A 24,500-nucleotide genomic window follows, 5' to 3' on the forward strand; every position below is an offset into this window, starting at 1 on the left:
GTGGCTGGCACCTAGTGGGCCGATATACGAGGCGTGGGTGACACTCACCAATGAAACGGTGTGTCATGAGCGATTTGTATACATGTCTAGACACTCAGAACCCAAATATCTGAGAATATGGGATAGGTGGTTATCCTCCCCACATTATGTCAGATCATAGTTGGATCATGGCCTACTAAATTTCCTACTAGCCGGGCAGTGGATGGGAGCTAATAGACACAACAGCATAAAGAGATGAAACCGAGCAATTAAATATACTTGGTGCGCAGACACAGATATCACCCAAAGAAGCGCCCGCATGTTTCTCCAACTGTGATGGGGCAAAGAGAAACTTACATGAAAAACTTTAAAATCTGACCACAAGCTAGATGCAACACTTTTTATTTTGAGGGTAGCTACAGCCATATCTTGTTCAAACTACATGTTGTTTATTGAATAAAATTTATATATCATTTGGTATAACAGTTGTAACAGATAAAGTTATAGCAGGAATGTTGACTGCTTATCAGAGGTGAGACTGCAGAGACTTGGCACTGTTCATGCATATACCCGCTCTATTCCCCGGTCCTCTTTGTTGCCTCTGTCAATGATTTGTTGCTTTCTTTTTTGTCTTTTGCTTTGATATGTATGTAAAAGAAAACAAAATGTCAATAAAAAGTATTGAATTTAAAAAAAAAAAACATCCATTTTCATCATCTTCATAAATATAATGTATTGTTTCCACTATATATATATATTTCATCTGAATTGTGTGGAACAAAAATACAATTTTCATTAAAAGAGCCGGTACTTCTTTACTTTCACGGCGCCACTAGATTAGGACAGATAGGATATCGCGGTCATCGCAGGCATTGAATGCACTAAAAAATCGGGTGCGACGCGATGCCCGCGATTTCCCATAGGGACCAATGTTAAATTTCTCAATTGACACGATTTTTCTGTTCAATGCCTCAATTGACACGATTTTTCCATAGGAATCAATGTTAAATGGCCCACAGAGGCCAAATAGACACCCTGAAGTGTGAAATGGCCCCCACAATTGTTAACGCCACCCCACGATCAACGTGAACCCGAAGCGTGGCGAGCAAAGCAAGCCCGCGAGGGGCGGCGGTACGCGTCCTACGACCTTTTCATACCCCCACTATCCACGTCGGAGTGGAGTTGAGAATAGAATAGTGTGGCGAGCGCAGCGAGCCACGTAGCCCGAAGCGTGGCGAGCGCAGCGAGCCCCGCGAGGGGACGAGGATACCTGTGAAGCCCGCGAAGGGACGCGTTTACCTGTGAAGGTATCCGCGTCCGCTCGCCACGCTTTGGGCTCGGTGGCTCGCTGCGCTCGCCACACTATTCTATTCTCAACTCCACGCCGACGTGGATAGTGGGGGTATGAAAAGGTCGGAGGACGCGTACCGCTGCGCTCGTCACGCTTCGGGTTCACGTTGATCGTGGGGTGGCGTTAACAATTGTGGGGGCCATTTCACACTTCAGGGTGGCTATTTGGCCTCTGTGGGCCATTTAACATTGTTTCCTATGGAAAAATCGTGTCAATTGAGGCATTGAACAGTAAAATCGGGTCAATTGAGAAATTTAACATTTGTCCCTATGGGAAATCGCGGGCATCGCGTCGCACCCGATTTTTAGTGCATTCAATGGCCGCGATTTCTAGTGGTGCCGTGAAAGTAAAGAAGTACCAAAGAGCCTAGACGCTATTGAAAATGATTGTGAAATGAACATATCTGTGAATATTTAGTGTTCATTCTAGCACCCGCCATATTTGAAAATCCATGCAGTTCCTCTTCCCTGCCTGGGGTGTCACTGTCTGCTGTAGTGCTTCTAGCAGTGTGGTCTGTCTGTATATCAGCACTGATATGCAAACCAGACATGTGCTAGATACCCTACAGCAGATAGCGACACCAGAGGCAGGGAAGAGGAACTGCATGGGTTTTCAAATATGGCGGGTGCTAGAATGAACACTAATATCTGTAGCTACTTAATACGAACCACAATTGTTATTTTCCTATACTTATTGGTATATATTTTTTTGCCAATGTGGCTATAAAATTCATAGCTGCCTGTCTACTATTATCAGAAGGCACTGGGGAGGTATAACTTGCGTATTCGCTATAAAGCAAACAACAGTTATGCACTAAACAAGTGTTTGCCAAATGAGCTCAGCGAGAGCAGAATCTAATAAACTTTAGAATTTGATATTTCTGGAAGGTGCTTGAGTACCCAATGTGCTGAGGTCTAATGGTGCGTCTATGACAACATCTAATATCTGTCAAAATTAACCGTCCATTAACCTGTTTTAAGATTTAGAAAAATTGATTTGGACATAAGAAAATAAAGAAATAAAAAACAACATTTGACTTTGGGACCAATTCAGACTCAGACATTTGGGTCCGATGGTGTGGGGCTTTCATGCGCAAGTGCAAACCATGTGAGCGAACGGCTTTGGCGAGTTTCACACTCGTCTAACCATTCGCTCCAGAGTAGGCGGACTGGGACTGGAGCAGGGGAATCCCCAGCGTTTTATGGGTGTCCCCATGAAAACGTTGGACCAACCCCTGATAACGCAGGCGGGCTGTTACCTGCTGGGGACAGACGGCTGAGGTCATGTGACTTCTAGAGCCCGCCACTTCTTTGCCCATCTCCATCTGAAATAAAAGTCAGTTTTCACCGACTTATTTCCGAAGGGGAGAAAAATCATTCGATGGTCAGCGACCATCGAATGATTTCTCTTCCCTTCGGCCACATGTCCGGAGGGGGGTGGGAGGGGGTTATGTATATTTTAAGGCAAGAGTTATCAAAAGATCATGCTTAGGAGAGTTGATTTATTTTGCTCGGTCAGTAATTATCCAACCAGTAATTTGGTTTGTTAAAAATAATTATTCCCTATTTTCATTTTGGAACATGGATTATGCATATGGTGAAACAACAACAACAACAACAACAAGACAAGTGGCAATCATTAACATGGAAAACTCTCCCAAAATCTCTCACTTTCTGATTCTCACACCCGATTACATTTGGCCCATGGTGTTGTTTAAATAACATTATTGTTAGGTACACAGCACTGCAGACCACCATTTTAAATCGACAAGCAGAAATATCCACTGAAACATGGTTATTCCATGTACAGCCTCATTTTCTGCCTTTCACATAGCACGCTACTCTGGTTATTTACATAAGTGCTAGGCCACATACAGGATGTATGAAGTTCCTACACTAAATTATATATTACAGGTATTCAAAAAGAGAGACTGCAGCGGACAGGCAAATAGTGAGAGAGACTGCAGCGGACAGGCAAATAGTGAGAGAGACTGCAGCGGACAGGCAAATAGTGAGAGAGACTGCAGCGGACAGGCAAATAGTGAGAGAGACTGCAGCGGACAGGCAAATAGTGAGAGGGACTGCAGCGGACAGGCAAATAGTGAGAGGGACTGCAGCGGACAGGCAAATAGTGAGAGGGACTGCAGCGGACAGGCAAATAGTGAGAGGGACTGCAGCGGACAGGCAAATAGTGAGAGGGACTGCAGCGGACAGGCAAATAGTGAGAGGGACTGCAGCGGACAGGCAAATAGTGAGAGGGACTGCAGCGGACAGGCAAATAGTGAGAGAGACTGCAGCGAACAGGCAAATAGTGAGAGAGACTGCAGAGGACAGGCAAATAGTGAGAGAGACTGCAGCGGACAGGCAAATAGTGAGAGAGACTGCAGCGGACAGGCAAATAGTGAGAGACTGCAGCGGACAGGCAAATAGTGAGAGGGACTGCAGCGGACAGGCAAATAGTGAGAGAGACTGCAGCGGACAGGCAAATAGTGAGAGAGACTGCAGCGGATGGGGAAATAGTGAAAGAGACTGCAGGGGACAGAGACATTGGACCTTATTCTAGTTCACTCTTTCTGACAAAAACCTTCTTAGATGGACAAAACCATGTGCACTGCAGGTTGGGCAGATGTTACTTGTGCAGAGAGAGTTAGATTTGGGTGGGGTTTTACTTCAAAGTGAGATCTATATTGCAGTGTAAAAATAAAGCAGTCAGTATTTACCCTGCACAGAAACAAAATAACTCACCCAAATCTAATTCTCTCTGCACACGTTACATCTGTCCCCCTGCACTGTACATGGTTTTGTCCATCTAAGAAGGATTTTGTCAGAAAGAGTGCACTAGAATAACGCCCATAGAGAGAGAGAGAGAGAGATTGCAGAGGGAGATCTTGAGAGACTACAGGGGATTTCACGAGAAAGCCCACAGGGAAGAGGAAGAAAGCAAGAGAGCCTGAAGGGGAGAGCGCAAGAGAGACCAGCGGGAACAGGAGATAGCGTGAGTGACAGCAAGGGCAGGGAAATAGCAGAAGACTTCGCTGGTGACAGAGACATAGCAGGGGAGATGGAGGTAGTGAGAGACTACAGGGAAGATATTGAGAAACCACAGGGGAGATAGCGAGAGAGACCAAAGGGGATATAGCGAGAGAAACCGACGGGGACGGAGTCCACCATTGACACAGCAAGAGAGCCTGCAGGTCCCTTCATCATAATCTGAGTGAGCAGCAGAGATCTGCACCCCCTTAATGCTGGCCCCATCTGGAACCGACGGCCCCTTCTTATGTAGGTTGCTGGACAGAGCAGTATATGGCTATTTCACATACACATTGTTTTTTACCGGACAGCTGTACCTTTCACATGCACTGGCTTATAGCCAGATTTAATGTTTTGCTAGCAGCAGAATTTAATTTTACTCTGTTGGCACCATTATGTGTGGGAGTAAAAAAAATGGGAGAAGTTTGATACAAAAATGTTTTTATTTATCTTCTTTTAAATCAATGCACACTAATTGCCATGCCCTCCTGGTGGTATTTCTGTCCTAATAAAATTCTAGGGATTTATCCACAACACCAGTCTAGCCTTTACTAAATTAGTACGCCTCTCAATATGTGACTATTTCTGGCATGCTAAAATACATTTTGGGGGTAGGGATTAGCTGCGATGTCAAGTTGGGTAGCAGGGGAAAGGTACAGCACACCAAAACCCCTATGTGTGAAAGGTCCCACAGCGGTCTATGCTTCACTGACATGTTAGAACGGGATGCAATCAAAATCCCGACGGTCAAAATCCCGAATGGGTCAAAATCCAGACATGGACAAAATCCCGACATGGACAAAATACTGACATATGGAATGTACAGGTGAAACAGTCAACATGACTTTGGGTCGACAGGTCGCTAGGTCGACCTGGGTTTTTTCACTATTTTTTTACTGACATTTGCCAACAGGTGGTATTTCTTGCCCTACCATCCACTAGGGCGAGGTGGGAGACTAAAATAGTGTGCCGAGCACAGCGAGGCACTGTGCCCGAAGCCACACGAGCGAAGCGAGGGGCTGTTGTTCACTTCCAACTTTGTCCATGTCGACATTCGGGTAAAAAAAACTGTGAAAAAACCCATGTCGACCTCGTGACCTGTCGGCCGAAAGTCATGTTGACTGTTTAACCTGTACATTCTATACAGTATGTCGGGATTTTGACCCTGTCAGGATTTTGATCCTGTCGGGATTTCATACCGAATCCGTTAGAACAGCCAAGCATCCACCCTTCTCAGTGAATAGACCCGGCTGCTACATGGCAGCCGGGTTGGGGCTGGGCCGGGTTAAGGACCCTACAGCTTGTAGTATTCAATAGAAACCCAGCACGGCAAAAAGCTGTCCATTACACATACTTAAGAAAAAAGACAAGGCGTGGGGCGCTCAAAGGTACACACAAATATAAATAAAATTTATTACAAAAACATACATACAATAAAAATACAATAAAATAATCAGTATTAATACAAGTTAATAAATGCCAATGGTGCATAAGCTACCTATGGAAGTCGAGTTACACACACGCCATTTTTAGGATAGTATGGCCGCCATTTTGGTTCGCAGAGTTGCGCAAATAAAGTTTCCATACCCGAGTATGCGTGGCAAAGTGGACCAGAAGAGTAGCCATACTATCACACATAAATTCATAAATACATACTGACACTAAGTAAAATATAGTTAAATGTTTAGAACGCCACACATAGCTTAGTTAGCCCTGCATACATCTGTCTGTATCGTGTTTAGTACCGTTCCGTTCAGTTCATTATGCGAAGTATTCCGGTCATTGCGAATATTTCACAATGTACACTGCCCGATAGTTATGGACATAATCCATAACTCAAAGACAGTTTCTGTTGAAAGTAGTTAACAAAGGAAACTAGATTAAACCAGTTCTTATCCCTGCTGACGCCGAAACCACCAAACAAAGGACTCTTAAAGTTCACTCCCCTGCACCTGGTCAGACCAGGTACAGCGTCTAACCTCCAATCACAGTGGACCGGACATATGATCTCTGACCAATGAGAATGGCCTTTGACCTCCCCTTTCTGACCCTATAAGATAGGCGACCCAGAGCAGCCAAAGTCTCTTCGGCACATCTAACTTTCCCTGGACCTTCCTACCGGACTATAGTTCATTCCTGAACGATAGTGAGCTCTGACCGGACTGCGCTTCGCATACTTGATGAGACGGGTAAACGGTTGCATTAACGGTATTTATCCTTATAATATTGATTGGCTGATTGTGTCTTGTATCTGTTTTCTCTCCCTTTAGCAGAGTCTGTTTAGTATTCATTGTTAGTATATTGTATCACCTGTTATACCTGTTTATTCTTATTTCTGTAACCCCCTTTTGTCCATTAGGGACTTAAATACAAACCTTTTACGGAGTTCTAATCTCCTTATTCCTATTCAGTGGTCTTGTCTGTTTATTCGCATAATAGCGATAAGGTATATTGCGGACACAGTCCGATAAGGTATATTCGCAGATTAGAGACAAAGTACTGCGAAGGAATCTCTGATTAAGGTATTGGTTCTTGGTATACATAATACAATAAAAGGTACGCTACGCTGCGCTACGCTTTGTTCGCACGTAGCTAGGAATAAAGGGTACGTTGGTTGCGGACTTATTACGTAACCAACGCTTTTCACTTATCGTCACTCTGGTTATATTTTAATCACCATTAACAATTGGGGGCATCGTCCGTCCGCTCCACATTCCAGAACTCAGTACCAGGCGTGCGACCCGACCTATACCAGCAAAAGGGTGGAAGTATTTATTTTGTTTCCATTGCTGGATAGGCCGAGTCCGCGGCGGTGCGGGGTTCGGGAAGTGCTAGCGCTGAACCCGGAGTACAATAAGTGAAAGCCACGTGTTTTAAAAGCATATCATACCTAAGTGTTTAGTAAACTGTACTTCTGCCTGCCACAAGTAGTTTAACGGGGTATAGTGTCTTGGGCTGCTTGTTTATTATAGTATATGTACCACGTGCGATAAGGTTCGCACACGTGGAGTCTGTGTTTATTATAGTACATAGAGGATCCCCTCTGTGCAAAGCTATAACTTTTTGTTAGTTACTGCAAAACCAGGGACTCAGCCACGTGGCGACAAGTCCTGGGCCTTTTTGCAGTAACGTAAAGCGTCTATTGTGTATTACGCAAGGTGCGCGCGCACGTGCCCATATCGGGAAATTTTCGCATCTTTGTACGTGATTTACGGATTAAGTGCGGGATTTATTTCGCATCTTGATACGTAACTTTCGGACGGAGTTAAGGGATTTATTCCACATTTAAGCGCAATTACTGCGTATAGCGAAACCCGAGTGCAACCTTGCAAATACACTATAGAACACGTGGGTGGCCGATTCATCGGCGGCCTGTGAACAGTGCATGTACACACGTGGCTGTTCATTGGTACTGCACATGCAGCACACATAGGAACTCAAAGGTGAACAGTATTTAACCACTAGCTTTATTTAAACAGTATAACAATATACTGCGAATGAGGCGGTGATTAATAAAAGAAAATAAGTTTTTTCTTTTTGTTCATTTTTTTAAACAAGCAACTCAAGCATTATTTTAATAGATTCCTATAGAGTGTTATAAGGGATTTATACCTGCATAAGTATCCAGTGAAAAGCTACCAACTTGGGAAGATTTTTCTGTACAGAAATATTTCAAATATATGCATAAGACCAAGGTGTAACCAGCGCCCAGTGTGAAAAATAACTGAGGCGAACGGGTGTGTGACGACACGACTCAAGCGCAGTGTAGTCCAGAGTAGGACAGTCCAGGTAGGACAAGGTTAGGGTTCACGTGACGACGTGCCCATAGGAACTGCCCCTTCAGTGGAATTGATTCCGCTAGGAGGGTACAAGAAGATATATCGGAACGCACTTGTTTCCGATTAACTACTTTAGAAATCCGATTTTTGGGGGTATAGGAAAACAAGTTTGTTATACCCTGGAAAAATTGTGCCGCATCAAGCAAGTTGGCTAGAAGTTCGCTGCTAGTTGAAAGACTTGGTGATTGAGTATCGTACCTCGTATCCTTCGCACCTGCTTGACTGTGGGATGTTCTAGGAAGCTGTAGAAGTGAGTGTTTGGGGAGCTCTCAGATAAGTAATAACCCACCGATATCTATTAAGCTGTGAACGTTTATTCCTGTAACTATGGGTAATAACGGGTCACGCTGTGATAACGTGCATGTTAGGGAGGAAGCAAGCCGGCCAAAAGGATCGGCTGCTTTTATTATGTGCAGGAAGCACGGTGAACTCGCAGTTGTTTACCAAAATAAATGGAGAAAAATGACACAAGGCAGCAAGTTAGAATTTCCCAGTGTTGGTAGCTTCGATCCGGAAATCTTATCGGCAGTAAAAGATGAAATATGCCTACTCTCCAGTCGTAAGGAGAGAGTGAAGCATATAAATATTCTTAAATTGTGGCAGAAGGAAGGACAGGAACAATGGGGAAGCAGAGGTTTGGCAATACCTGACGCAATCAGCCACAATATAAATGCAACCGCCGCCACAATAGAAACAGCTCCCCCACCCCCATATGTGCCGAAGGGGATAATGACTCATAAGAAAAGTATAAGTAACAATGTATCCGTTGCTAACCTGTACCCTGTCTTATCCCCTTACAAGGAAGCCCGAGAGGAAAACGAGCAGCTGTTGGCACTGGCCGTCTCTCATGCAATTAATATGATTGAGGGAAAAGCTCAACCCGCTGTTGAGGCCCCAGCACAGGAGGAGGAGACGGCTGATGCCAACAGCATAGTATTGGACTCAGGTAATGATGCACCACACAGCACAGACACAATTGACTCCCAAGCAGGTCCCAGTAATGCGAATGTGGTACAAACATATCCTATGCGCACACTGGAGGTTCCCTATGGTAAGGCAGACAGAGAGGGTGTGATACCTACCAGAAAGATGAACATGCTAAACCCATGGACACGGCTAGAGCTGCGGTCCATCATTTCAGATTTCCCTGACCCAAGGAAAGATCTGGCATTGTGCCGGAAATTTGTAAGGGATCTAGGAAACTCTGATGAGCCCACCAACAAGGATTGGAGAATCATGTTGAGGGCCTGTCTCCCCACTCACATTGACATCCCAAAATTCATTCAGGATAGTGGATTGAAAGTGGACAAGGAGATAAATGATGAGATCAACCAGGAGAATATACGCCTGATTAACTTACAGTTAGGAGTGTATTTTCCTGCAGCAGTAGAATATAGCAAGATTTTCACCATCAAACAGAAAGATGGCGAAACTGCTGCTGATTATTTTACAAAAGCCTTACTGGAGGTATCAAAGTACACTGGTGTCTCCGAGCCTAAGGACGACCCCCACCTGAGGGAGATGATTGTCTCTGTGCTGGTGGAAGGACTTAGGGAAAACCTGAAAGCCAGAGTCCAAACTTCTTTCCCAAACTGGCGTGGAATGACAGTGGATGCCCTACGGGAATCTGCTGTGGACCACGACCGCAACATTAAGAAGCACAGGGAACTGCAAACTGACAAACTGATGATGGTTAGCATCCAAGCCCTTACTAATGCCCCAAACAAAGCTGCATACCAACGAAACACCAGGGACACAGGTAGAAAGCCAATTATCTGTTACAACTGCAATAAGGAGGGACACATTGCAGCTCATTGTAGGTTAGGAAACCACAGGAGTTATCAGACACATAAGCGAGAATGGGAATCTCACAAAGGTGAGACACGGAGATACCCAGCCCCTAGACAATGGGAGGAGACAGACAGGTCACGCAACATGCCTCCTCCCCATCTGATGGCTGACACTGTGCTAAGGGCAACGCAGGTCAGACAATAGGAAACAGGTCATACCTGTATCCTACAGCCAGTTAGATTAACTCAACACCTTGGAGAAGAACCTCAGGTGAAGGTTGATATAGCTGGAGTAAGGCAAACCTTTTTGGTTGATACAGGGGCGGCCAGATCTGTTCTCAACACTCCTCTTCACTTGGGTTTCACTAACCAATCAGTAGCGGCAATTGGGGTAACAGGAAAAATACAACATTACCCACTGACGAAACCAGCAGAGGTTACAATCGGGCCTTTGCATACCAAACATTCTTTCCTGTTGGCTGCAGCGGCCCCGACTAACCTTTTGGGTAGAGATTTACTATGCAAAATGGGATGTGTCATCTATTGCACCCCCGATGGGGTATTCCTGGACACTCCTAAAAATCTTACACAAGAAGTGCAAGATATGCTGGACAGTCCTCAGAGGCTAATGTTGTGTTCCACTGTTGTAGAATCAAATCCATCTAGGGTAGCTGAAATTACAGCACAAATACCGGGTTCCCTTTGGACTAAAGATGGACAGGACGCTGGGCTAATGGCAAATGTAGCTCCAGTAGAAATCCGCTTAAAAGAAGGCAGGATAGCCCCAAAAATACCGCAATACCCTTTAAAACCTGAAGTTGAGCTAGGAATATTTCCAGTGATCCAACGATTGCTCCAACAGGAAATCCTAGTTAGAACTTCCAGCACGGCCAATAGTCCCATCTTTCCTGTGAAAAAGAGCGGGGGGAGGGGCTACAGACTAGTGCAGGATTTAAGAGGGGTAAACAAGGTAGTTGAGAGCCAATTCCCCGTAGTGCCAAACCCAGCTGTCATCCTAATGCAAATCCCACCTCATTGTACTCATTTCACAGTCATTGTGTCACAACTGAAGGGCTGGATGAAGTCGTGTGGTGTGTAGCAACCGGAGACGGACCAGAGGAGGAAGGATTAAATCGTGCAGGTTTAATAATAGAATTCATAAATAGAACAATACACGCTTGAATACTTTGTCAAGTGGCAGTTTAGCAGTAATAAGAATTGAGCCGGCACGGCACTTTGTAAAGCAGAAAAAGTTCATTTAAACAATGACAGTTCAAGCACTGCGGACTGCAGGCTGGGGTCTTGGGAAATGAAGAAATCCGGAAAGAGAATGTACTTGATGGTAATGAGGGATCCTTGAAGACTGAAAGAAGATGGATGATGACAGAAGAATGGGAAGTTGCTTGGAAGCAGACGACTTGAAGAACTTAGGCCAGGAAGCTCAGGGATGCAGGCAGAGACCAGACTGTGGAGAGATCTGGCAGCGATGGGGTTAAGCTGAATCGAGACCAACACAGAGCACTGAAGCAAGGCACCAAGTCAGGAGAGGTGAGTCAGAGAGCCGGAGTCAGCTGGGAGCTGTGAACGCCTCTGGAGACTCTTTGTACTGACACTGAACAGGCCTAGGCAGATCCCCTATATCCCTAGAGGGCGGCTGCCATTGGCTGTCAGGTCAGTATGGGCGGAAACCTCAGACAAGGACCAATCTGCTATTTGCCCTTAATCAAGATGGCGGCGCCGGCCTCCCGGCGCCCCTACAGCACATACCACTACACTTGCTGGCGTCCCACGCTGCCTGCTGCCCACCAGACTGCCGCTGCCTGCTGCCGCTGACCTGGAGACCACTACACGCTAGCCGACGGCGGGCGCGAACGGGTGAGTAGTAAGCCCGCCGCGCACCGCCGCGGCTGCGTGTGACAGTACCCCTCCCTTTCTGGGTGACCCCAGGGCACCTACGCACCTTGTGTGGATTTCTTTGAAAGAACTGTCTCACCAGACGAGGAGCATGAAGATCTGCAGCATCAACCCAGGAATTCTCTTCAGGACCGAATCCAAGCCACTCTACCAGATACTGAAGATGGGTATTGCGGCAACGTGAGTCGATAATGCGCCTCACCTCGAACTCTGTTTCTCTTTCCGAGCCAATTTTGGGCGGTTTAGGCACCTTCTTCTGATATAAGTTCAAACGCAAAGGTTTCAGAAGAGACACATGGAACGAATTTGATATTCTTAAGGAAGGAGGGAGCTGTAGTCTGTAGGCCACCGGATTAATCACCTGAGTGATCGGGTACGGCCCGATGAACCGAGGAGCCAGCTTCATGGACGGTAACCGAAGGCGTATATGGCGGGTAGACAGCCATACTCGATCTCCAACCTTTAACTTAGGAGCTGCTCTTCTTTTCCTGTCCGCCATCCTTTTATATCGAGCGGATGCTTTGAGGAGAGCTGTATGGACGTCTGACCAGATCTTTGCAAACCGTTGTAGGGAAGAAGTAGCTGCAGGGACTTCGGACAATGATAGATCTGAGAACTCCGGAGATCGGGGATGCTTGCCAAAGACAGTGAAAAAGGGAGTGGTGCCGGAGGAAGAATGATAAGAATTGTTGTGCGCAAATTCCGCCCAAGGCAGAAGGTCTACCCAGTCGTCTTGAGAGGAAGAGACGAACAAACGAATGAAGGCCTCCAAGTCTTGGTTGACTCGTTCTGTCTGCCCGTTGGTTTGTGGATGGAAAGCAGTGGAGAACTTGAGCTTGACTTGTACAGCAGAACAGAGGGCCCTCCAAAACTTTGCGACGAACTGCACGCCACGGTCCGAAATAATCTCTTTGGGCAACCCATGGAGTTTGAAGATGGTGGAAATGAAGAGCTGAGCCAACACTGGAGCAGATGGAAGACCTTTCAATGGGAAGAAGTGCACCATCTTTGAAAAGCGGTCGACCACCACCCAAATTACTGTATGCCCTTTGGAGGGAGGAAGTTCGCAGATAAAGTCCATAGACAGGTGGGACCATGGTTCTGTTGGTATGGCTAGAGGTAGAAGAGGACCGACAGGAGACGTTCTGGAGGACTTATGCTGAGTGCACTTTACACAGGAAGCGACAAAGGAGTTTACATCACGACGGATGGTAGGCCACCAGTATGACCGCAATAGGAACATTAAGGTCTTCTGTGCCCCGGTATGCCCTGCGAAACGGGAAGCGTGTGCCCAGGACAGCACTCTCTTCCGGAGATTGAGAGGAACGAAGGTCTTGCCTGGTGGAGGTGAAGGCTGGACTGTTACTTGAGCAAAGACCAGAGGATCGAGAATGGGTCGAGGAGGAGTCTCAAGATCAGCGGAAGTTTCAAAAGAGCGTGAAAGGGCATCGGCTTTGGCATTCATCGTCCCGGGTCTGAATTTGATTTGAAAATCAAAGCGTTCGAAGAACATGGCCCAGCGGGCTTGACGAGCTGTAAGACATTGGGCCTGCTTGAGGAATGAGAGGTTCTTATGGTCGGAGTACACCGTAATTTTATGTCGTGCCCCCTCCAGGAGGTACCGCCACTCCTCTAACGCTGATTTGACTGCCAGTAACTCCTGCTCTCCAATGGGGTAATTCTTCTCCGCTGGAAGAAACTTCTTGGAAAAGAAGGCACAGGGATGAAGCACCTGGTCCTCCCCTCTCTGTGACAAGATTGCCCCTACCCCCTCTGAGGATGCGTCCACCTCAAGAATAAAGGGTTTGTCGAGGTTTGGCTGGAGAAGGATTGGGGCGGAGACAAAAGCATCCTTTAGTTGTTGGAAGGCTTGAGAGGCTTCAGGTGACCACTGACTTGGATCAGAGCCCTTACGGGTTAGAGCAGTAAGAGGTGCAGCAAGGGTGGAGAAGTTCCGGATGAAACGACGATAGTAATTTGAAAAGCCCAGGAACCTCTGGATGCCTTTGAGCGTGGTGGGCGCTGTCCAGTCTAAGATGGCTCTTACTTTCTCTGGATCCATCTCTATCCCAGTGCTGGAGAGGATGTGGCCAAGGAATGGAATGGAGGTAACCTCAAAGACGCACTTGTCTAGCTTGCAGAATAATTTATTTTGGCGAAGGCGCCGCAAGACCTCAGCTACTGTTTGCCGATGGAGATGGAGGTTCGATGAGAAGATGAGAATGTCATCGAGATACACCACAATGGAATGATACAACAAATCTCGAAATATGTCATTTACAAATTGTTGGAAGACGGCTGGAGCGTTGCAAAGACCAAAGGGCATCACCAGGTATTCATAGTGGCCGTCTCGGGTGTTGAACGCCGTCTTCCACTCATCTCCAGATCGTATACGGATCAAGTTGTACGCCCCTCTTAAATCCAGTTTAGTAAAGATGGAAGCCCCTCGGATTTTATCGAATAATTCGGTGATCAGAGGCAAAGGATAGCGGTTCTTGATCGTGATATCGTTCAGGCCCCTGTAGTCGATACACGGGCGGAGGGTTCCATCTTTTTTTTTCACAAAGAAAAACCCCGCTCCGGCTGGCGAAGTGGACGGGCGAATAAACCCCTTATCCAAGTTCTCTCGAATGTAGTCAGACATGACTTTGGTCTCTGGCAGAGACAAGGGGTAGATGCGGCCCCGCGGTGGGAACTTCCCAGGTATCAACTCTATCGGACAGTCCCAGGAACGATGAGGCGGCAGGGTATCGGCACCTCCTTTGCTGAAGACGTCAGAAAAAGAAAGATATGGTGTGGGTAACGACAAGGGTGGAGCTGGTGAAGATGAAAGACTGGAACCTCCTACTTCTTGAGGATTAGTTTGATGGAGTGGAATGACACGAGGCATGCAAGTAGTTAGGCAGTTCGTACCCCAGGCTGTGATCTCCATACTGGTCCAATCAATATGAGGGTTGTGCTTAGTAAGCCATGGTAGGCCCAGGACTACCTGGTGTGAGGACTGAGGAAGGACAAAAAATTCTAGAGTCTCTTGATGTAAGGCACCGACGAGAACTGTCACTGGATCGGTTTGAAGGGTGATTTGCCCGCTGCTGATGCGACTCCCATCTACTGCAGTGAGAGCCAACGGATGGGCCAAAGGTTGCACCGTCAAGGAATGTTGAAGAACGAAAGAGGAAGAAAGGAAGTTCCCGGCTGCTCCGGAATCTAGTAGAGCTTGGACCTTGATTTTTCCCTGAGGGCACACAAGAGTAACAGGAATGGTGGGCACAGTTGAAGAGGGAGATGAAAGCAGAACTCCTAACCTGGCCTCCCTCGGGGAGGTTAGGAGCGGTCGTTTCCCGGACGCAGTGGGCAGGAAGACAACAGATGAGCGGAAGAACCGCAGTACATGCAAAGATTCTCACGACGTCTACGGGATTTTTCTTCAAAGGAAAGCCGAGAGCGGTTGATCTGCATGGGTTCGTCTGGTGGTGTGGTTGTGGAGGGCCCAGGTCTAGGAACAGGAACAGCGTTGGTGGTGAGACGAGGGCGGAGACGGTCGGAGCGACTTCTCTCTAGTTGACGCTCCTGCATCCGTAGATCTACTTTGTTGCACAAGGAGATGAGTTCAGCCAAAGTAGCAGGAGAGTCATGGGTAGTTAATTCGTCCTTGATACGACCTGCCAGCCCATTCCAGAAGGCGGAGACGAGAGCCTCTTCGTTCCACTTTAGTTCCGAAGCCAGAGTCTGGAACTGCACAGCATATTGTCCCACTGAGCGACTACCCTGGCGAATTCTCAGGATCTCAGTAGCGGCAGACGACACTCTGCCAGGTTCGTCGAAGATGTGACGGAAAGAGGTAATAAAAGCTTCATAGTCATTGAGCAGGGAATCAGCACGTTCCCAGAGAGGGGACACCCAGTCCAAAGCTGACCCTGCTAGGAGAGACACAATATAAGCCACCTTTGCCTTGGAAGTAGGAAAGTGAGAAGACTGTAAGGTGAAATGCACATCGCATTGGTTCAGAAACCCACGGCATCCTTTCGGAGAACCATCATATTTGCTGGGGGTTGGTAATTGCATGTGATGAGGAACTATTGGTCCAGGTGTAGGAACAGGGACTGGAACCTCTGGAGCTGGAGCCACAGAAACTGAGGGAGCCGCTGGGGGTGAAGCCAAGACCTGAAGGAATTGAGCCACTTGACGTTGGGTAGCCTCCACTTGCTCCAGACGAGCCATGATGCTGTGAAGTGTGTCCGCCATGGAAGCCTGTTCTTCACCCGACTCCATCGGGTCAGTACAAACTGTCACAACTGAAGGGCTGGATGAAGTCGTGTGGTGTGTAGCAACCGGAGACGGACCAGAGGAGGAAGGATTAAATCGTGCAGGTTTAATAATAGAATTCATAAATAGAACAATACACGCTTGAATACTTTGTCAAGTGGCAGTTTAGCAGTAATAAGAATTGAGCCGGCACGGCACTTTGTAAAGCAGAAAAAGTTCATTTAAACAATGACAGTTCAAGCACTGCGGACTGCAGGCTGGGGTCTTGGGAAATGAAGAAATCCGGAAAGAGAATGTACTTGATGGTAATGAGGGATCCTTGAAGACTGAAAGAAGATGGATGATGACAGAAGAATGGGAAGTTGCTTGGAAGCAGACGACTTGAAGAACTTAGGCCAGGAAGCTCAGGGATGCAGGCAGAGACCAGACTGTGGAGAGATCTGGCAGCGATGGGGTTAAGCTGAATCGAGACCAACACAGAGCACTGAAGCAAGGCACCAAGTCAGGAGAGGTGAGTCAGAGAGCCGGAGTCAGCTGGGAGCTGTGAACGCCTCTGGAGACTCTTTGTACTGACACTGAACAGGCCTAGGCAGATCCCCTATATCCCTAGAGGGCGGCTGCCATTGGCTGTCAGGTCAGTATGGGCGGAAACCTCAGACAAGGACCAATCTGCTATTTGCCCTTAATCAAGATGGCGGCGCCGGCCTCCCGGCGCCCCTACAGCACATACCACTACACTTGCTGGCGTCCCACGCTGCCTGCTGCCCACCAGACTGCCGCTGCCTGCTGCCGCTGACCTGGAGACCACTACACGCTAGCCGACGGCGGGCGCGAACGGGTGAGTAGTAAGCCCGCCGCGCACCGCCGCGGCTGCGTGTGACACATTGATTTGTGTTCGGCATTCTTCTCCGTCCCTTTGCATCCTGACAGCCAGTATCTGTTCGCCTTTACTTACAGAGGAGTACAGTATACCTGGACACGACTCCCCCAAGGATTCATAGACAGCCCCAGCATCTTCTCCCAGGCCTTGCATGATTGTTTACAATCCTTTCAACCCATGAGTGGTTCGATACTGATACAATATGTTGATGACTTATTGTTGTGTTCTGAGTCACTGGAGTCATCAGTGGATGACACTAGACAGCTGCTGATGCATCTCTCAGAGACAGGACATAAAGTATCAAAGGATAAGCTGCAATTATGCCAGACCAGGGTTAAGTATCTGGGCCACTGCCTTACCCAAGGGCTGAGACACCTCACCGACGACAGAATCCAAGCGATTCAGAATATGGTACTGCCACAGACCCAGCATCAGATCCGTACGTTCCTAGGCATGTGTGGATACTGTCGCAATTGGATCCCAGGATTCTCTATTCTGGCATTACCACTGCAAGAGATGGTTTCCTCAACTAAGCCTGATCGGGTCTCTCATACTGAGGAATCTGAGCTGGCTTTCGAGGAACTAAAGGTGAGCCTAACAAAGGCCCCAGCACTAGGAATGCCAGATTATGGGAAACCCTTCGAACTGTACGGAACTGAATCAGGTGGGTGTGCGGCAGGAGTACTTGTACAAAAACATGGTGATGCCAACCGACCAATAGCGTACTACAGTGGCCAGCTGGACACAGTAGCACGCTCACTCCCAACTTGCTTACGAAGTGTGGCTGCAATAGCACAACTAGTAAGTAAGAGTGAGGACGTAGTGTTGGGACACGATTTAACTGTTCATGCTCCCCATGCTGTCTCTGCCCTCCTAAATTCTGCCCAAACACGTCATGTGTCCTCAGCACGGTTCACTAAGTGGGAACTGGCGCTGATGGCCCCAGTAAATATTACCATCAAAAGATGCAACACACTAAACCCAGCCACATTCCTTCCTCATGTGCCTTCCAAGGCACAAAGGGTGGAGGGTGATGGGAATGTTGCTGAATATGGTAAAGCAGAGTTTAGTGAGAGTGAGGACAAACATGATTGCATGTCCTACCTGAATCAGACCTTCACAGCACGTCCTGACATAAGCGACAGCCCATTAAGTGAGGTAGACATAACCTTATTCACAGATGGTAGCTGTCATAGACAGACGGACACGGGAGAGCTGTGCACAGGTTACGCAGTAGTAGATGGAGAAGGTATTGTGGAAGCTGAACCCTTGGGACCACCTCACTCAGCACAAGTAGCGGAACTGGTGGCACTGACCAGAGCATGTGAACTGGCCCAAGGAAAATCAGTCAACATATATACCGACTCCAGATATGCTTTCGGAGTAGTCCATGATTTTGGAGCCCTATGGCGCCTCCGAAATTTCATGACGGCGGCTGGCACACCAGTGGCGCATGCGACATATATTAGGAGACTTCTGGGAGCTATTCAGCTTCCAGACAGAGTGGCTGTTATCAAGTGCAAAGCTCACACATCAGAGAAGGACCCGGTGTCACTTGGTAACAGCCGCGCTGATGAGGCAGCGAAAAGGGCCGCATGCCCTGTAAATATTTTCACCCATCCTACCAACCTTTGTACACTGAACATAGTATCCACATCCAAACTGATAGACATGCAGAATTTGTGTTCCCCACAGGAAAGAGCAGTATGGAAGTCGAAGGGATGTGGCCAAGAGTCTACCGGACTTTGGAGAGATGGACACGGGAAGCCAGTGGCCCCCAGAGCATACCTTCCTAGTCTAGCCGAGGCGGCCCATGGGCTGACACATCTTGGGAAGGAAGGTATGTGCAAGCTGGTAAAGGCCTACTGGTGTGCACCAGGGTTCGCTTCTCAAGCAGGTAGAGTGGCAATGTCATGCCTCACCTGTTTGAGGAAGAACGTTGGAAAAGCCATCCCAACAGAGCCATCCCACATCCCTCCTACAGAAGGCCCTTTCCAGGTAATACAAATCGACTTCATACAGTTACCACCCTGTAGGAATTTGAAATATGTATTAGTTTGTGTTGACATGTTTTCTAGCTGGGTGGAGGCTTTCCCCGCTGCCTCCAACACTGCTACCTTTACAGCAAAGAAAATATGTCAGGAGTTTGTCTGTAGGTATGGTATCCCAAAGGTCATCGAGAGTGACAGAGGCACTCATTTCACAGGAGAGGTCTTCCAAATCATGTGTAAACTCCTGGGGATTAATAGTAAACTTCATACTCCATATCGTCCCCAGGCGAGCGCCAAAGTTGAGAGAATGAATGGTACTATTAAGAACAAATTGGGTAAAGTTATGGCTGAAACAGGGTTGTTATGGCCAGAGGCACTGCCTATTATAGCATTAGGACCACTCCCAGGACTCCGCTCAACTTGTCCCCCTTCGAGATATTGTTTGGTCGGCAGCCACACATCATGATAGACCCACAGGATGATCTCAAATGTAACAATGAGCTAACTGTACAGTATCTCCTAAAGCTAAACAAACAGCTAAGGGAGCAACAAAAGCAGCTGAAACTACTGAACCCTGATATGCCTACAGAGAATTGTCATAATCTTAAACCAGGAGACTTTGTTATGATCCGAAATTTTTTACGCTCAGGTTGTTTGATAGACCGTTGGGAAGGACCGTACCAAGTTTTGTTGACCAGCACTACATCAATTAAAGTCGCAGAGAGAGAGACTTGGATACATTCGTCCCACTGCAAGAAAGCCAGTAACCCAGAGTCCCAGTGTGCAGAGAGCGAGAGAGAAGAAGTGTCGCTAGAAGCATTGTTTCGGGAACACTGAGAAGCAGCCAAGGTCGAGCAACCTGAGCGAACAAAGGTCTAAGAGCAGAACAAAATAAAAGTCCCCTGGTAGAGATGATGGAAGGACTCCAAGCAAAAGGTTCACAGCTATGCATATATGTCTTTGTTTTCTTTCTGTGTTCTTTTATTCACCCAAAGATACTCGGTGGCTGCCACATCCTAGAGCGATCGGAGCGGAGTTCTGACAGTGTAATAATGGACCCAGATATGGGTGAGGTAGAATCCCTAAACCAGCTTGAAACTTTGCCCATGACAGGAGAAGGTAAAAGGTATGAGGGAAACGTAGTTCAAGGGCTATGTGATGAGTTATTGTCTGGTGAGTACTGTGTCTGTAGATATTGTCAACCTAAAATGGAAGAAGAATGCATCCAGCGATGTCAGTCGACAAGTAAGGCAACTACAGGCCGACATCCTCTGAGTGATTACCACTCACTAGTGGGTAAGGTCTTAAACCAAACAGAATGCTGGGTGTGTTCACAAGTGTTACATAAAAGGAGTAGTGTAGGCCTAGTCCCATACCCGCTTAATATTTCAGAGATAAGCGTATTAAATAAGGGGAGGCCATTGGATAAGAGATACCTGTATACCAGGTCCCCTAGTCTTAGATTACACCCATACCAAGTGGATAAGTCCCTGGTATGTATGAACTTCTCGAGTTCCAGAGCGATTGGTACTTGGGAAGTGACATGGCATAACCAGACAATAACTTACTCCCAGCGTCCAGATGGAGAGCCTATTGATAAAGAATTGTTGTTAAAAATCCGAACCAGTGGGAGACATTATAAATATGTTTACACGGTGAAGAAAAGTAAGATGATAGCCGGCAGAGTATCAGCCGGCTACTGTAATGTAACTCTACAGCCAGAAACATGTGAGGAACGAGTCAGGGAGCAGGGGACGGGGATGTTCTTATGGATAATGTGTGACAAGATCATGAAATACTCTGTCCCCTATTTTCTCCCTGACGATGTTTATTATATTTGTGGTAGGAGGGCATACAAATGGCTCTCCATGAACTACGTTGGTATTTGTTATCTAGGCAGAGTGTTACCGGAAGTGATGACCCTCACACATGATGAGATGATGAACATACACAGAGGTATTTCTCCTCCTTACACTCATACCCATTATGACCAAATCCATAAAAGGGATTTAACCATCAGGAAAGAACCCCTAGCTTCCGAAATGATACACGAGTCGTTCGGTATCCAACTCCTCATTGCTTTAGACATCACCCATACCGCCAGAGGAGTCATAAATTTTAAATATATACAAGCATTAGCCAGCTTGGTAGATAATATCACTGAGATATATGATGACACTGGGAAGGAGTTGCAAGCGTATAAAAGAGAGCTAGTCCAACATCGAATGGTGTTGAACTATCTGACAGCTATGACAGGAGGATATTGTGTCACCCTTTCTACACAGTTTGGGGTGAAATGTTGTACATATATCACCAACAATACTGAAGACCCAGAAGAAATCATCGATCACCGGATGGATGAGATTCTTCAGCTTAAATGGGAATTTAGAAGGGAACATAATATCAGCCTGGCAGAAATAGGTAACAAAGTTAGTGAATGGACCTCCTGGTTGAATCCAATGCACTGGTTCTCTGGTTTAGGAGAATGGGCGCAAGGGATCATAGCTAGCATAGGAAAACTCCTTCTCTGTATCGGTGGTGCCATCATAGTCTTTGTGTTATTGTTCAAATGTTTAAAAGTGGTGACCCGGGGAAAGACAAAACGTACCGAAATCATGAGTGTAAGAACGAGAGATACAGAGGAAGACCAGGGTTTGGTATATGACCCTAGAATCGAAACCACCTCCCTTTAAAGAAACCATATTTTGTGAACGTGTATATGTTGTAACCACCCCTGTTTTTATTTTTATCCCAAAATTGTACATTATCCTTCGTGACCCTGAGTAGATTGTTCGATAAATGCGGCCCATCGTTTATCCATGATCCTGGATCGGCCGAGAGCAGATGGTTTACTCCCCTTATATGTTTAATTCATGTATCCCAATTTCTCTGTTAGGATTATGAATTTCTGTATTGTCGTGTGAAATGTTTTTGTATTGTAACAGTTTTATAATTACTGTTAAAGGGTGGACTATGGAAGTCGAGTTACACACACGCCATTTTTAGGATAGTATGGCCGCCATTTTGGTTCGCAGAGTTGCGCAAATAAAGTTTCCATACCCGAGTATGCGTGGCAAAGTGGACCAGAAGAGTAGCCATACTATCACACATAAATTCATAAATACATACTGACACTAAGTAAAATATAGTTAAATGTTTAGAACGCCACACATAGCTTAGTTAGCCCTGCATACATCTGTCTGTATCGTGTTTAGTACCGTTCCGTTCAGTTCATTATGCGAAGTATTCCGGTCATTGCGAATATTTCACAATGTACACTGCCCGATAGTTATGGACATAATCCATAACTCAAAGACAGTTTCTGTTGAAAGTAGTTAACAAAGGAAACTAGATTAAACCAGTTCTTATCCCTGCTGACGCCGAAACCACCAAACAAAGGACTCTTAAAGTTCACTCCCCTGCACCTGGTCAGACCAGGTACAGCGTCTAACCTCCAATCACAGTGGACCGGACATATGATCTCTGACCAATGAGAATGGCCTTTGACCTCCCCTTTCTGACCCTATAAGATAGGCGACCCAGAGCAGCCAAAGTCTCTTCGGCACATCTAACTTTCCCTGGACCTTCCTACCGGACTATAGTTCATTCCTGAACGATAGTGAGCTCTGACCGGACTGCGCTTCGCATACTTGATGAGACGGGTAAACGGTTGCATTAACGGTATTTATCCTTATAATATTGATTGGCTGATTGTGTCTTGTATCTGTTTTCTCTCCCTTTAGCAGAGTCTGTTTAGTATTCATTGTTAGTATATTGTATCACCTGTTATACCTGTTTATTCTTATTTCTGTAACCCCCTTTTGTCCATTAGGGACTTAAATACAAACCTTTTACGGAGTTCTAATCTCCTTATTCCTATTCAGTGGTCTTGTCTGTTTATTCGCATAATAGCGATAAGGTATATTGCGGACACAGTCCGATAAGGTATATTCGCAGATTAGAGACAAAGTACTGCGAAGGAATCTCTGATTAAGGTATTGGTTCTTGGTATACATAATACAATAAAAGGTACGCTACGCTGCGCTACGCTTTGTTCGCACGTAGCTAGGAATAAAGGGTACGTTGGTTGCGGACTTATTACGTAACCAACGCTTTTCACTTATCGTCACTCTGGTTATATTTTAATCACCATTAACATACCGATAGTGAAAGATCCTTCTAATTAATTTACAAAGGAGCTCTGTTTGGGAGAATAATGTCTCTCAATAACGCAGTCTCTAATTGAGAAACTTAACTTGGTATGATTCTAATATATCAAATTACCTTTAGGGTGATGGTTTGTAGCAGTCCTTATTCTGAAAATTCCCGTTTGGAAAAGGTTTGCAAGTATTGCTTGTTAGGGGCAATTGCACCCTTTCTGATGTCCCGTACTTTTAATGGTGGTACACTTTTATTGCAGCTCTGTTAAATTCTTTTTATGGCTGCGCTAGTTTGCAGCTGACTTTAGTGTCGACAGAGATCATCCGGCATCGGAATATAGTATGCAGTTGATGGCTGCTAGAGCCGAAATGTTGCTGGGCTCAAATGCAGCGTAGCCGGGCAAGGATGGAGTAGATGGCCGCCACTTAGGATTGCCAAAAAACACATTTCGCCACTCACCGGTTGGCTTTTTCAATCAGGAGACTCCTGATTGAATAAGCCGCCCGGTGAGCGGCGAAACACATTTTTTGAAAGGAGATTTACACACTCCAGGTTGGGCTGCATTCGCCGATATCCCCGTGTGAGGACCTCGACTCCACAGCAGCTCTACTCTCATTCCCCTTTGCCCGCCACAAAGGACAAGAGGATAGATGGCGGCTCTGGCATCTTGTCCACTTCTGCCCTTCACAAAGGTTCGGGGGATAGACGGCGGCTTTGGCTTCCTCGCCGCCCGGCTCACGCTTACACTGAGCCCAATATCGTTTGGACTGTGACGGAGCTCACAGTGGCAGCCATCTACTCCATCCCTGCCCGGCTACGCTGCTATTGAGCCCAGCAACATTTCGGCTCTAACAGCCATCAACTGCATACTATATTCCAATTGTATTGGTTCTTTTTCCACAATAATTATATTGTTAATATCCCCACGTTAGTCTAGCATACCTCCCAACTTTTGCATCTTAGTAGCCGGGACGCTGCTGCTGCGCGCCGAAATTTTCGGGGGGGGGGGTGACCTAATTTGGGGGCGTGGCCTATGCTCGCGGCTCTCACGTGAGGCCACGCCCCCATTTTGCCGCTATGGGGGCATGACCCAGAGGCTCTGTGAGCCTCTAGCCATGCCCCCAGCCCCCTGGCTGCGGGAATAAACGCTGTGCGCATGCGCACAGCGTTTATTCCCCGCTGCTTAGCAGCTGACAGGGGGGACTCCCAACAGCCCCCCCCCCCACACCGCGGGACACTGCCGCCCGCGGGTGGGACAGCGGGACAGGCCCTGACAATCGGGACTGTCCCGATAAAATCG

The 24,500-nt window shown here is 46.8% G+C and overlaps 1 long non-coding RNA gene across 1 annotated transcript in view; it reads right to left on the reverse strand.

Annotated features, from left to right (window-relative positions):
• Positions 1–378: 378 nt before the first annotated feature.
• LOC146079636 (uncharacterized) overlaps positions 379–24,500 on the reverse strand; it is a 42,227-nt gene continuing 18,105 nt past the window's right edge. The window contains exon 3 of the long non-coding RNA XR_014474666.1: positions 379–616. This is a non-coding gene — a long non-coding RNA (uncharacterized LOC146079636). The remainder of the gene's footprint in view (positions 617–24,500) is intronic.

The sequence above is a fragment of the Crinia signifera genome, chromosome 5 (genome assembly GCF_055691185.1).
Source record: "Crinia signifera chromosome 5, ASM5569118v1, whole genome shotgun sequence".
Taxonomy (NCBI): domain Eukaryota; kingdom Metazoa; phylum Chordata; class Amphibia; order Anura; family Myobatrachidae; genus Crinia; species Crinia signifera.